At 37.0% G+C, this 14,392-nt stretch overlaps 1 protein-coding gene across 7 annotated transcripts in view; it reads left to right on the forward strand.

Moving 5' to 3' along the window:
* Window positions 1-14,392, forward strand: part of LOC138755468 (uncharacterized) — a 73,684-nt gene that overhangs the window by 7,553 nt on the left and 51,739 nt on the right. For 2 of the 7 annotated variants that reach the window (XM_069921480.1, XM_069921481.1), the window contains one exon: window positions 11,829-11,936. The exons of the other annotated variants lie outside the window; for them this stretch is intronic. The gene's annotated coding sequence lies outside the window, so the exon portion shown is untranslated. The remainder of the gene's footprint in view (window positions 1-11,828; window positions 11,937-14,392) is intronic. 7 annotated transcript variants of the gene reach the window in all.

Below are 14,392 nucleotides of genomic sequence, written 5' to 3' on the forward strand. Positions count from 1 at the left end.
GGAAGGGAAACCCCCGACGGCGCCATTTTGGCTGGCTGCCCTGCTGCGTGGCTTACAAGTTGGGCCGATTCACCTGCCTTGTGGTGAGCTGCCACAACCTCCTAATTTCAAGACTCACTTGGTGAATCTCCTTTGCATTGTCTCCAAAAATGCTATTGTTGTGGCCCGCAATTGCGGAAATCAGGCCAGCACATCACACGGCAGCAAACTCGGACAGAGATCGCTAAAGCGACTCCCAGGACAGTGAACTGGTGGTGGTAAAAGTTGGAGCAGTACAAGACTAGCAGCCTTAAGAAAATGGTGCTGACCAAGCTGCCCAGCTAACAGGCTGGGGAAGAAAGGTATTCACATGCAAGAATGTTCATGCCCACTATTGTTATTCATGCAGCTGATGTCAGCCAATCAAACAAACAGCAGGAACTCCAACTGCCAACTGTATAAAAGGAACCTTTCCAGCCTCAATAAATCTGAGAGCTTAACCTCCCACACTGCGAGCATGTATGTTTCTTTGTAGCAGTCGGCTACATTGGTGACCCCAGTGGATTAGAAGGAATCTAAACCTAGTGATGGAGAATGAAGCAGCAGTCGGCCTGAAGCTCCTGACCTTCTGGACAGTTCGACCCAGATTGTGGTTTGACCTGGCGGAGGCTCAGTTCCAGATCTGGGGCATCACACCAGAGACCACCTGGTACTACCTTGTGGTCAGTGCCCTGGATCAGCAAACTTCAGACAGAGTGCCCAACTTTATCCACAGGCCACTATTGGAAGGCACTTACACTGCCTTCAAAGAGCTATTAACCGAGATGTTTGGACTCACACAGTGAGAGCGAAGAGCACATTTTCTCCACCTGGATGGGCATGGAGAGAGAGAGATCCCTGTCGGCGCTCATCAACGAGATGCTGGCCCTCCTGGGAGATGAGCAGACCGGCATCATGTTTGAGCAGGTGTTCCTGGAACAGATGCCTGATGACATCCAACTGCTCCTGGCAGATGCGGATTTCACTGACCCCCCCCCCAGAAACAGAAGTGCTCATCTACCGTGGAGCTTGCAATCAGACCAGAGCAGTCCCAAGCAAGGAACAGCAGACGAGAGGCAGGAGCGAGTCCAGCAATAGAACGTGCTTCTACCACCAGAGGTGGGGCACCGAGGCCCGCCAATGCCAGTCCCCCTGCGAGTTCCAGGTAAATGACAAAGCCCAGCCATAACTGATGGCCATGATGGCTGGCCACCAAGATAGCCTCCTGTATGTCTGTGACCACCTGTGCGGCAAACACTTCCTGGTAGATACAGGAGCAGAGGTCAGCGTGATACCCCCGACATGGTTGGACACTAGGCACAGACTAGTGGGAACCACATTGAGGGCTTCAAACAACAGCATTATATTGATGTATGGCACTCGTAGGGCTGAGCTGCAGCTCAAGGGCAGTCACTTCTCGTGGGTGTTCACGCTGGAGCAGATTTCCTGTGAGCCCACAGCCTCCTAGTGGACCTTAAAGGTAAGTGACTAGTACACACTGAGACCTACCTACTGTCTTTGCCTTCCTGACACCCTTTCTGGCCCTATCCCTAGCCCTGGCCTTTGCCTTGTTCACGGCCAGAGCTATCAGCACGAGGGCCAAGGCCTCCTTCTGCTCATTCTCCAGGTAGGGATCCAGCTCCAGCAGCATAACAGCCTCATGTCAATGGTTAGAGTTCTTGACTGTCTGACATCCGAAAAGCGAATGATAGATCTAGTTGTAGATCTAGGTATATATACACAGGGAGAAGGAACGGTGACGTCTCCGCAACCTTGCAGAGACCGATGGCGACCTATCGGCAACGTCACAGCAACTGCTGAGACGTCGCAGTGACGTCCCTGCGACTTCTGGGTGAATTGGTTGTACATTAAATGGAGAAATAGTTCAGAAAGCGGACGTCCAAAGGGACATGAGTCCAAATGCAGGATTCCCCAGGTTGAGTCAGTAGTAAAGTGGGTAAATGCAATGTTAACATTAATTTTGAGAGGACCAGAGTATAAAAACAATAATGTAATGCTGAGGCTTTACAAAGTATTGGTCAGATCACTTTGGGAGTACTGCGAGCAGTTTTGTACTCCATATCTAAGGAAGGATGTATTGGCATTGGAGAGGGCCCATAGGAGGTTTATGTGAATGATCCCAGGGATGAGAGGGCTTGCATATGAAGAATGTTTGATGGCTATGCACTTGCACTGGCTGAAAGATGAGAGGGGATCTTATCAAAACATTCTGAATAATGAAAAGGGATAAATAGTGTAGATGTGGAGATGTTTCTAGTAGCGGGAGAGTCAAGGGCCAGAGGGGACGGCCTCAGAATAAGAAGGTGGCCCTTAGAACTAAAAGGAGATTTCAGATTTATTGTCAGAGTACATACATGACGTCACATACAACCCTGAGATTCCTTTTTCCTGCAGCAACAGCAGAATCACTACTAATTGGTAGCGTAAAACATGTAAACAAATAAAAGAACTGTAAACAGATAACGAATGTAAACTGACTGCAATACAGAGAAAACAAAAAGAAAATCAATAAAGTGCACAAGTAAGAGGGTAAGAAAAGAGGAAACATTTCTTCAAGGTTCTGAATATGTGGAATTCATTTCCACAGATGGGTATGGAGCTCATGTCATTGGATATATTTGGAGCAGAGGTTGATGGGATCTTAATTAGTAAGAAGGTCAAAGGGAGAAGGCAGGAATATATTGAAGGGAAGAATATGTTAGCCATGATTCGGTGGAGTAGACTGGATAGGTTAATGTCCTAATTCTGCTTCTAATGGTCTCAAGAGTTGAGAAAGTTGCTCCCCCATCATCATGGATTTAAGTGGGGACCAGCAGAAGCAAGAAAACAAACCAAACCTTTTATAAAACATTGGAAAAATGAAGTATTCTCCAAATGTGGCCACCCCACATTAAGCATAATTTTGGGGCTCAGAGTTATTTATTGGAATATTATTAGGATTGGTATGGAGAAACTGGACAAGCTTGGATTTTTCTCAAACAAGTTTGGGGTTTTGTAGGCATTTGAAAAAGAGTAAGCTTTAAAATGGAAAATACTATAAATGTTTTAGCAGGTTAGTCTCCACCTGTGGAAAGAGATACCAAATTTCATTCAGTCTGAATTCAACAGAACTGAATAAAACAAATAAGCTTGCAGAGAGAGTAGGAGAGTGATGAACAGGACAAAGGAAATAGGGTGAGACCAGCACTGCTGTGGAGATTGTGTTTTTTAAAATATTTTTTTATTTTTCACACTGTGAACCATATCAACCAAAATATATATAAACGTTTCTCATTAAATATACACTGTGGCATTTTGTCCCTTTTTCCCCCCTACCTTCCCTCCCCTCTTCCCACCCCCCTCCAAAACCAATAAATAATCAACATATACAATACAATAAAACCATTAAGCAATGTCATTATACAATGAAAAATAAACACTGGATCAAGTCATTTTGTCTTCTTATTTTAGGTCCAAGGTAAGCCCTCTCTGTTATGTTCCATGTATGGTTCCCAAATTTGTTTAAATAATGTGACTTTATTTTTTAAATTATATGCTTTTTTTTTCAATGGAATACATTTATTCATTTCCATGTACCATTGCTGTATTCTCAGGCTCTCTTCCATTTTCCAAGTTGACATTATACATTTTTTTGCTAGTGCTAAGGGTTCATAATAAATCTTTTTTGTGCTTTATCCAATTTGAGGCCTAATTCCTTACTTCTTATATTACTTAGAAGAAAGATTTCTGGATTTTTTGGTATGTTATTTTTTTGTGATTTTATTTAATATCTAATTTAGATCTTTCCAAAACATTTTCACTTTCTCACATGCCCAAATTGCATGTACTGTTGTTCTCATTTCCTTCTTAAGTGAAAACATCTATCTGATAATGTTTGATCCCATTTTTTTTAACTTTTGGGGTGTGATATATAACCTGTGTAACCAATTATACTGTATTATGCGTAACTTGTGTTTATTATATTCTTCATTGTTCCAGAACATAACTTTTCCCATGTTTCATTTTTTTTATCTTTATGTTTAAATCTTTTTCCCACTTTTGTTTGGGTTTATAGCTTTTTCCTTATCATTTTCCTTATCTTGGAGCTTAATGTACATGTTCGTTATAAATAGTTTAATTATCATTGTGCCTGTAATCACATATTCAAAGCTGCTTCCTTCTGGTAATCTCAGTCTGTTCCCCAATTTATCCTTTAAATAAGCATTCAATTGATGATATGCAAACAATTTACCATGAGTTATTCCATATTTGTACTTCAACTGTTCAAATGTTAATAAATTATTTCCCAAAAAACAATTTTCTATTCTTTTGATTCCTTTTCTCTCCCATTCTCTAAAGGAAAGGTTATCCATTGTAAAAGGGATTAGCGGATTTTGTGTCAATAGTAATTTTGGTATTTGGTAATTCATTTTTTTCCTTTCTAAGTCCATATATTGAGTAAATGATGCAGTACTGGTGAGCTTTTATATTGTACCAGCTTTTCATCCCACTTATAAATTATATGTTCCGGTAACTTCTCCCCTATTTTATCTAGTTCTATCTTTCTTTTCTTTTCCAATCTTTTTATTATTATTATAATTTATAAACACATACAGTTCAAAGAGATATGAAAAATACATAGTAAATAACAAATTAATACAGAGATATTAAACAATAATATTGCAGAATAAAAATATGTCATTAAAAAAAAAATTAGATCAGTTTAGAGTATGAACTATCTCTAAAAAAATGATATAATTAATAAAAATATATAAAAAAAGAGAGAAAAAAAAACCCCAAAAAGGAAGAAAAAACAAATCTGAATTAAAAACTTTAAAAAAAAACCTACCGATATAGCTAAACCACGCCGATCACTCCGATCTCATCTAACAGCCCAATTATCATACATAATCATAAAAAGAAAACAGCCAGATCAACTCACCACAAATGAAAATATTGAATAAATGGTCGCCAGGTTAACTCAAACTTAGAAGGGGATTCATAGACAGAGTTTCTAATTTTCTCTAAATTTAAACATAGTATAGTTTGGGTAAACCATTGGAAAACAGTGGGAGGATTAACCTCTTTCCAATTCAATAGTATAGATCTTCTAGCCATTAGTGTAAGAAAAGCAATCATACGATCCGCAGGAAGAGATAAATAAGTCAAATCTATCATAGGTAATCCAAAAATTGCAGTAATGGGATGTGGTTGTAAATCAATATTCAAAACGGTAGATATAATGGAAAAAATTTCCTTCCAATAATTCTGTAAAGAGGGACAGGACCAAAACATATGTGTAAGGGAAGCTATTTCCAATTGACATTTATCACATATAGGATCGATATGAAAATAAAAGCAATGGAGTTTATCTTTAGACATATGAGCTGTATGAACAACTTTAAACTGTATCAGTGAATGTTTTGCACATAGAGAAGAGGAGTTTACCAGTCGCAGAATTTTATTCCAATTTTCATTGGAAATATGAAGGTTGAGTTCTCTTTCCCAATCATTTTTAAACTTTCCAAAAGTCCCAGAATTTATTTTTGTAATTATATTATATAATTTAGATGTCACACCTTTTGGAGGGAATTTTGAATCTAGTATATCCTCTAAAACAGTCGTAGTCTCCCGATTGGGAAAAGAGGGTAAAGTCGAACTAAGAAACTCCTAATCTGCAAATATCGAAAGAAATGAGATCTAGGTAAATCATATTTCATGGATAATTGTTCAAATGACATGAAAGAGTTATCCAAGAATAAATCCGAAAAGCATGTTATACCTTTAACTTTCCAGAGTAAATAAGCTTGATCAATTAGAGAGGGATGAAAAAAGAAATTTAGTACAATAGGGGTTTCCAAGATAAAATGACTTAGGCCAAAAAATCTCCGGAATTGAAACCATATACGTAGTGTATGTTTAGCCATTGGATTATCAATTAGTTTATATAATTTAGTAAGAGTAAAAGGGAGAGTAGCTCCCAAAATAGAACTAATTGAGAAATTTTGTACCAGTTTAATTTCTAAATTTACCCAATGGGGATTTAGAGATAATTCTGAATAATTCAACCAATACCTAATATTAATTGCCCAATAATAAATTTTAAAGTTGGGTAATGCCAATCCTCCCTCCAGTTTAGATTTCTGTAAATATTTTTTTCCCAATCTAGGATTCTTGTTTTGCCAGATATATGAAGACAATTTAGAATCGACCTTATCAAAAAAAATTTAGGAACAAAAATAGATATAGCTTGGAATATATATAACAATTTAGGTAAGATCATCATCTTAATAGCATTAATTCGGCCTATCATGGATAGGGATAATGGTGACCAATTGGTAAGTAAACTACCGATCAGGTCCAATAGAGGGAAAAAATTAGTCCTAAACAAATCTTTATGTTTTTTAGTAATCTTAATCGCTAAATATATAAAATAGTCTCTAGCTATTTTAAAAGGCAAACTATCATAAATAGGAACCCATCCATTAAAAGGGAATAATTCACTTTTATTTAAGTTCAGTTTATATCCCGAAAAATTACTAAATTGGGCTAATAAAGATAAAACTGCAGGAATAGAATTTTCAGGATTGGAAATATATAGCAATAAATCATCTGCATATAGTGATACTTTATGAATATCCCTGCATCGAATAATACCAGTAATATTGGGTGCTTCTCTGATAGCAATTGCCAAAGGTTCTAAAGCTAAGTTAAATAATAAAGGGCTAAGGGGGCACCCTTGCCTGGTGCCCCGAAATAATCAAAAATATGGCGATCTTTGGGTATTAGTAAAAACCGAGGCAACTGGGGAATTATAAAGAAGTTTAATCCAAGATATAAATATTGGACTAAAATTAAATTTTTCAAGAACTGTAAATAAATAAGGCCATTCTACTCTATCGAAGGCCTTCTCAACATCTAATGAAATAACACATTCTGAGGACTTATGTGAAGGGGTGTAAATAATATTCATCAATCTTCTAATATTAAAGGAGGAATAATGATTTTTAATGAATCCAGTCTGGTCTTCAGAGATAATATATGGTAATATCTTCTCTAGCCTTGTCGCTAGAATTTTAGAGAAGATCTTAGAATCAACATTCAACAAAGAAATTGGTCTATAAGAAGAACATTCGGTCGGGTCTTTATTTTTTTTCAAGATTAGAGAAATCGTAGCTCTGTAAAATGATTGTGGTAGTTTACCCAATGTGATAGATTCATCAAACATCTTAATAAGCCAGGGAGAGAGAGTAGAAGAAAAAGCTTTATAAAATTCCACAGAATATCCATCGGGACCTGGTGCTTTCCCCGAGTTCAGTGAGGAAATAGTATTATTGATCTCAGAATCTGTAATGGGTTTACTTAATTCTAAGTTATCTTGAGGTAATACTTTTGGGAGTTTCAAATGTTCTAAAAAATTAAACATATTACTAAGGTCTTGAGGGGATTCTGAAGATCTAGTTCTATCTTAGTCCAGTCTGGTTTTTCCTTTGTCTGGTAAAATCTGATAAATACCTTAATTGTGCGGCTCTATAATAATTTTTTAAAGTTTGGTAACTGCAAACCACCTTGGTTGTACCTCTCTGTTAATTTATCTAATGCTATCCTCGGTTACCCACTTTGCACAAGAATTTCCTTATTATTCTCTTTAGTTCATTAAAGAATTTCTCTGTTAAGGGAATTGGTAACGATTGAAATAAGTATTGTATCCTTGGGAAGACATTCATTTTAATGCAATTTACCCTCCCTATCAACATTAGTGGCAATTCTTTCCAATGTTCTAAGTCTTCCTGCAATTTTTTTATTAGTGGCTGATAATTTAATTTGTACAGGTGGCTTAAGTTATTATCTAACCTAATACCTAGGTATCGGATTGCTTGTGTTTGTCATTTAAATGGTGATTCTTTTTAAAATTCTGTATAATCTGCATTACTCATTGGCATCACTTCACTTTTATTTGCGTTGATCTTGTACCCCGATATTTTTCCATACTCCTTCAATTTCTTGTGCAATTCTTTTATTGATATTTCTGGTTCTGTTAAGTATATTATGATGTCATCTGCAAATAAACTGATTTTATACTCCTTCTCCTTTATTTTTATCCCTTTTATTTTATTTTCTGTTCTTATCAGTTCTACCAATGGTTCTATTGCTAAAGCAAACAGTGAGGAGGATAATGAACATTCCTGTCTAGTTGATCTACTTAATTTAAATTGGTTTGATATATATCCATTTACTGTTACCTTTGCCAATGGTCCATTATATAATGCTTTAATCCAATTAATATATTTTTCTGGTAGATTGAACCTCTGTAATACTTTAAATAAATAATTCCATTCTACTCTGTCAAAGGCTTTTTCTGCATTTAAAGCAGCAATCACTGTTGGCTTCTAGTTTCCTTGTACTGCATGAATTAAATTGATAAGTTTACAGACATTATCCGCTGTTCATCTTTTCTTAATAAATCCAGTTTGATCTTGTTTTAGTATTTTTGATACACAATCAGCCAATCTGTTTGCTAATAATTTCACTATTTTATAATCTGAATTAAGTAGGGATATTGGTCTATATGATGCTGGTGTTAGTGGATCCTTCCCCGTCTTTGGTATTACTGTAATTATTGCTGTCTTACATAAATCTGGCAAGTTTTGTGTTTCTTCTATCTGATTCATTATTTCCAGGAGAGGAGGAATTAATAACTCTTTAAATATTTTATAGGATTCTACTGGGAATCCATTCTCTCCAGGTGTTTTATTGTTCGGCAGCTTTTTTAATATATCCTGTATTTCCTCTATTTCAAATGGTTTTATCAGTTTGTTTTGTTCCTCTTATTGCAAATTCAGCAGTTCAATTTTAGCTAAAAACTCTTCTACTTTATCATATTTCCCCTCGTTCTCAGTTTGGTATAATTGTTCATAAAATTCCTTAAATTTCTCATTAATCTCTATTGGATTACATGCAATTTGTTTGTCCTTTTTCCTTGATGCCAATACAGTTCTTTTAGCTTGTTCTGTTTTAAGTTGCCAGGCTAATATTTTGTGTTTTTTCTCCTAGTTCGTAATACTTTTGCTTTATTTTCATTATATTCTTCTCCACCTTATACATTTGTAATGTTTCGTATTTTATTTTTTTCTCCGCAATTCTCTCCTTTTTGTTATATCATCCCTTTTTACTAGTTCCTTTTCTGTACTTACTATTTCCCTTTCCAACTGCTCTATTTCCCGATTGTAGTCCTTTTTCATCTTAGTTACATAACTTATTATCTGCCCTCTAATGAAGGCTTTCATTGCGTCCCAAAATATAAATTTGTCTTTCATTGATTCCGTATTTATTTCAAAATATGTTTTAATTTGGCATTCAATAAACTCTTCAAATTCCTGCCTTTTAAGTAGCATGGAGTTTAACCGCCATCTATATATTCTTGGTGGGATGTCCTCCATTTCTATTGCTAATAACAGGGGTGAATGATCAGATAGTAATCTAGCTTTATATTCAGTTTTCCTAACTCGCCCTTGAATATGGGCCGACAACAAAAACATATTAATCCTTGAGTGTGTTTTATGCCTACTTGAATAATATGAGTATTCCTTCTGATCCATAAGTTTCATTTCCTGCATTGATTTAACCATAAATTTGGCCACTTTATTCTTTTTGCTAGTCTTTTGTCCAGTTTTATCCAACTTTGGATCCAAATTAAGGTTAAAATCCCCTCTTATCAATATATTTCCTTGTGTATCTACAATCTTCAAAAAAATATCTTTCATAAACTTTTGATATTCCTCATTAGGTGCATATATGTTGAGCAAATTCCAAAATTCTGAGTATATCTGACACTTTATCATTGCATACCTCCCTGCTGGATCTATTATTTCCTCCTCTATTTTGATTGGTACATTTTTATTAATTAATATAGGTACACCTCTAGTTTTTGAATTATATGATGCTGCCGCTATGTGCCCTACCCAGTGTCTCCTGAATTTATGTTCCACTTCAGTTAGATGCGTTTCCTGCACAAATGCTATGTCTATTTTTTCTTTTTTCAGTAAATTTAATAGCCTCTTCCTTTCAATTTGGTTATGTATTCCATTAATGTTTATAGTCATATAGTTCAACATGGCCATCTCATATCCTGTTTACAGCTCATTTCCACTTCCTCACCACCATCATCCCCCTTTTCCCCATTTTCATCTCTCAGTTTTCTTTTTTTAAACTAAATCTATGACAACACATTTAAAACATAAAATACTCCAACAAATCCCACATCCAATATTCCCTTAACTCCAAATATCCTCCCCTCTCTGAGTTGCCCCTTATCCCTTGCCGGGCAACCACAACTCCCCTTTCCATTTGGATTGGGAACCTGCTCGCAAGCATCAACTGATTTCACAGTGATGGTTATTCTCTCCAACCCAACCCCCCCCCCCACAGAAAACACTTTTTTTTACACATATAACAAAGTTCTCCCTTTTTTTCCCCCTTACTTCCTTTCTACCCTTCTCTTTCCCTTCTTTAGTTCTTTACATATACATTGTTTTTATATCTTTATATAAATTTTTATCACCGTTCTTCATTCTTGTTACATCTCTTCATCTCTCCTTCTGTCCTGCAAGCGTTCTGAAAATTCTTGTGCTTCCTCTGGATCTTAAAACAGTCTGTTTTGCTCCTCAGGTATAAATATTTTAAGCACAGCTGGATGTCTTAGCATGAATTTATAACCTTTTTTCCATAGGATCGATTTTGCTGTATTAAACTCCTTCCTCTTCTTTAAGAGTTCAAAACTTATGTCTGGGTAAAAAAAAATATTTTTTGACCCATATTCCAATGGTTTATTGTCTTCTCTAATTTTATTCCTTGCCCGCTCCAATATATTTTCCCTTGTCATATAGCTTAAAAATTTTACTAAAATGGATCTTGGTTTTTGATGTGTCTGTGGTTTCAGAGCTAGTGTTCTGTGTGCCCGTTCTATTTCCATTCCTTCCTGCATTCTGTCATTCCCAGGACCTTCGGGATCCATTCTTTTATAAATTCCTTCATGTCTGTGCCGCCTTCATCTTCCTTTAGGCCCACTATTTTTATCTTGTTTCACCTACTATAATTTTCCCACATATCAATTTTCTGAGCTAATAGCTCTTGTGTCTCTTTAATTTTTTTAATCACTTACTTCCATTTTTCCTCTTAAGTCATTTACTACCATTTCTACAGCCGTTTCTCATTCTTCCACATTTTCTACTCTTTTCCCTATTTCTGTCATGACTAGCTCTAATCTTTGCATTTTATCTTCTGTTCTTTTCATTTTTCTTTTAATTTCACTAAATTCTAATGACAACCGTTCTTTTTATCCTCTCATTTGTTCTTCATAAAAAGCTTTATCTATAATCTGTTCAACTGTTTTACCTTCTATCTCTCTGTGAAGATCTTGGTCTTCTTCCTCTTCTTCTGTGTCTGAACCTGTGTTTGTGTCTTTTCTTCTTTGTATCTGTGTCTCTTCTGATTTGTCTGATGAGTTGCTTGTCTCACTTTGTCGGGCCTCTTCTTGCTTGCCCTCTTGCTGTTGGTCCTCTTCTTCTGAGCTGCTCATCTGTTGAGCCTCCTGCTGCTGCTCCTCTTTCCTTTCACCCCATCGACTTTCTTTCTCACCTGGTACTTCACTCCCACCCCTGCCACTTTCCTCCTCCTCCAGCTGAGAGCCCTGGTGTCGAGCATCCCTCAGCTAGTCGCGCCGTGGTTGCCCACTCCTCGGCTGAGCCCCCCTCCCGTCGGTGTTTTCCTTTACCTTTGATTGTGCAGTTGCGCACTTTTGTTTGGCTCAGAGAGCCATTTTGCAGTCCAGCGGTCGGGGGTCGCGACTCCACGGGGCCATCACCAACCTCTGAGATTGGGCACTCTTCTCCACCATGGCTCCCTGTTTCTTCATGCAGGTAAGGCCTTCTTTATTTTCCGGTGTCCTTTCTTTTTTTCCCCGTTGTTTTTACTTTTTCCTTCTTAGGTGCCATTTTCTTTCTTTTCTCTACAACTTTATCTTTTATTTCTTATATTTTGTATTTATTGAACTTTTTCTTTTCTTAACTTTTTTTCTTCTTTTCTGGAGAGGGCTGGTTTTACCCTACCGGCCACTATTCCATCACGTGACTCCTCCTGTGGAGACTGTGTTGATGCAATAATAAAGAGCAAAGGTTGTAAAAGCTTAGACAGTATTTGCAGAAAGAGATGAATTAAGTTAATGTAACAGATGGATAATTTTGCAGCTGAACTCTGATGCAGAGAAAACAGGTTTCCTGGAATTTCTTTGGAATTTGATAGTTAATTTAGCAATGTAACCAGATGAGAGTTGATCTTCCAGGAATGGTTTTGCAAAAAAAAACATGGGTAGTCATATAGGCAAGCAGCATGGAAACAGACCCTCTGACCCAGCCAATCCACACTGAACATCAAACACCTCCTTCCACCATTCTAACATTCCATTTTTATCTCTCCACCCCACCCCCCACTTTCCCTTAATCCTTCCTCAGATTCAACATTCAAACACTTATCTATCCTCTCAGAGTAATCTACCCACTTATCTGATCTCTTGGGATATGGGAGGAAATGGAAGGGAACTGGTTAAGATTGAATTCTTTGGTACTATGAGTCAGTGGCTCCGCTAGCAGCACTGCATGGCAAACCTGTCTTTGCCCTATTAAAGACATTCTCATTTGCCCTATCTGTCCTCCTCAATTTAGAAAAGATTGGTTTTCTAATTTCAAGCACAAAACCAATTGCTGGAGGAATTCAACAGGCTGAGCACCATCTGTGGGGTGGGTGGGAGAAAGACCATGCATCAGGACTGAACTGTTGTTTTCTCATGTTCCCAGTTTTGATGAAAGATAATTCAACCTGAAAATTCCATGTTGTTTCTCTCACCACCAATGCTGTCTGATCTGCTAAGTCCTTCCAGCAGTGCTTTAATTCTGATTTTGAGGAGATTATGTAGTTTTTTAAAAAAAATTAAGTAGTAGGAGTTTAGAGTAAGAGGCAAATTTAAGGAGACAAAATCAGGATTTATTGCCATGAACAAGTCATGAAATTTGGTGTTTGCGGAAGCGTCATAATGCAAACATACATATTATAACCATCTTATGACATTACTATAAAAAAATAAAACAGTAATAGTGAACAAAAAGTAAGGCAGTATCTTTAGTTCATTGATTATTCAGGAATCTGTTTGCAACGGAGAAGAAGCTGTCCTTGTGCTCATGAGTGCTCATCTTTAGGCTCCTGTACCTTTTCCCTGATGGTTGCAGAATGAAGAGGGCATGGCCTGAGGGGGTTGGGGGGGGGTGCGGGAGGGGGTGGGGTGGGGTGGCTTGTTGAAGACAGTTTTTTAAACAAGATTGATTGTGAATGTAGAGTTGAAGGGACGAGGAAAGCAGATTCCACCGCCATCACAATTGAAAGTATGTAGAGAGTTTAAAAAAAAGCAGACTTGTAAGAGAAGTTCTCAATTAAGTCATCGCAGATGTAATGGATCAAAGGGCTGTTTTTATGCTGTTCCATTCTATGTTGACAGGGTAAACATTGTGTATATGCAGGCAGGCTATTTAGCTTGATAAGCTTGGTCGTTTTTTTTGGTATCCATAAAACCTATTAGGCCTGTCTGGATCATAAACTGTTCCCTTGGTCTGGCTTGCTCTGTCAACATCATTGACTCTACTGCCCTCTGCAAAAGCCCACATGCTGATCAGTTCAGGGAGTAAATGAGGACATCAAGTGGTGGCCAACTTTCCATCAAAACCCACATCCTGTGAATGAATTGAAAAAAACTTGTTCAAAAAGTAAATTGTGCTGAAGTCTAAAAATTTAATGTAGCATGGGATGGGATATAGTATTTGTGAATTAATTGGCAAAACTACAAATAAATCTACAGTCAGGGCAACATAAAGTACATTTCGTTTGGATGTAAAGCAGTTCCAGCAAGCTCCCCTTTGCTGGATGTATGCGTGCAAGTCCAATTTTGGCCATTAGGGTGTAGTTAATGGGTAAATTGTGGATCCAATTCAAGGATTGTATACTTGGTATTAACAATTTTGTTAAGATGCCACAGTTAATAGTGTAATTTGACTTGAAATATTTTCCAAAGTATGATTTGTATTTTAATCTTGTCAGATATACTGTCCAAAAATTATTAATAGAAATACATATTTTTTTTAGAGTCAATCTGATTTTACAAAATCAGAGAAATTGCATACAATTCTAAAGGGCATCGATATAAAATTTCCAAATTAAAAAAAATTAATTTGTAGATACTGCACTGTAACAGGCCCATGAGCCTGCATCACCCAAATACTCTCAAGTGACAAATTAACCTGCTAACCCTTTATGTGTTTGGAGGGTGGGA

The sequence above is a fragment of the Narcine bancroftii genome, chromosome 2 (genome assembly GCF_036971445.1).
Source record: "Narcine bancroftii isolate sNarBan1 chromosome 2, sNarBan1.hap1, whole genome shotgun sequence".
NCBI classification, from domain to species: domain Eukaryota; kingdom Metazoa; phylum Chordata; class Chondrichthyes; order Torpediniformes; family Narcinidae; genus Narcine; species Narcine bancroftii.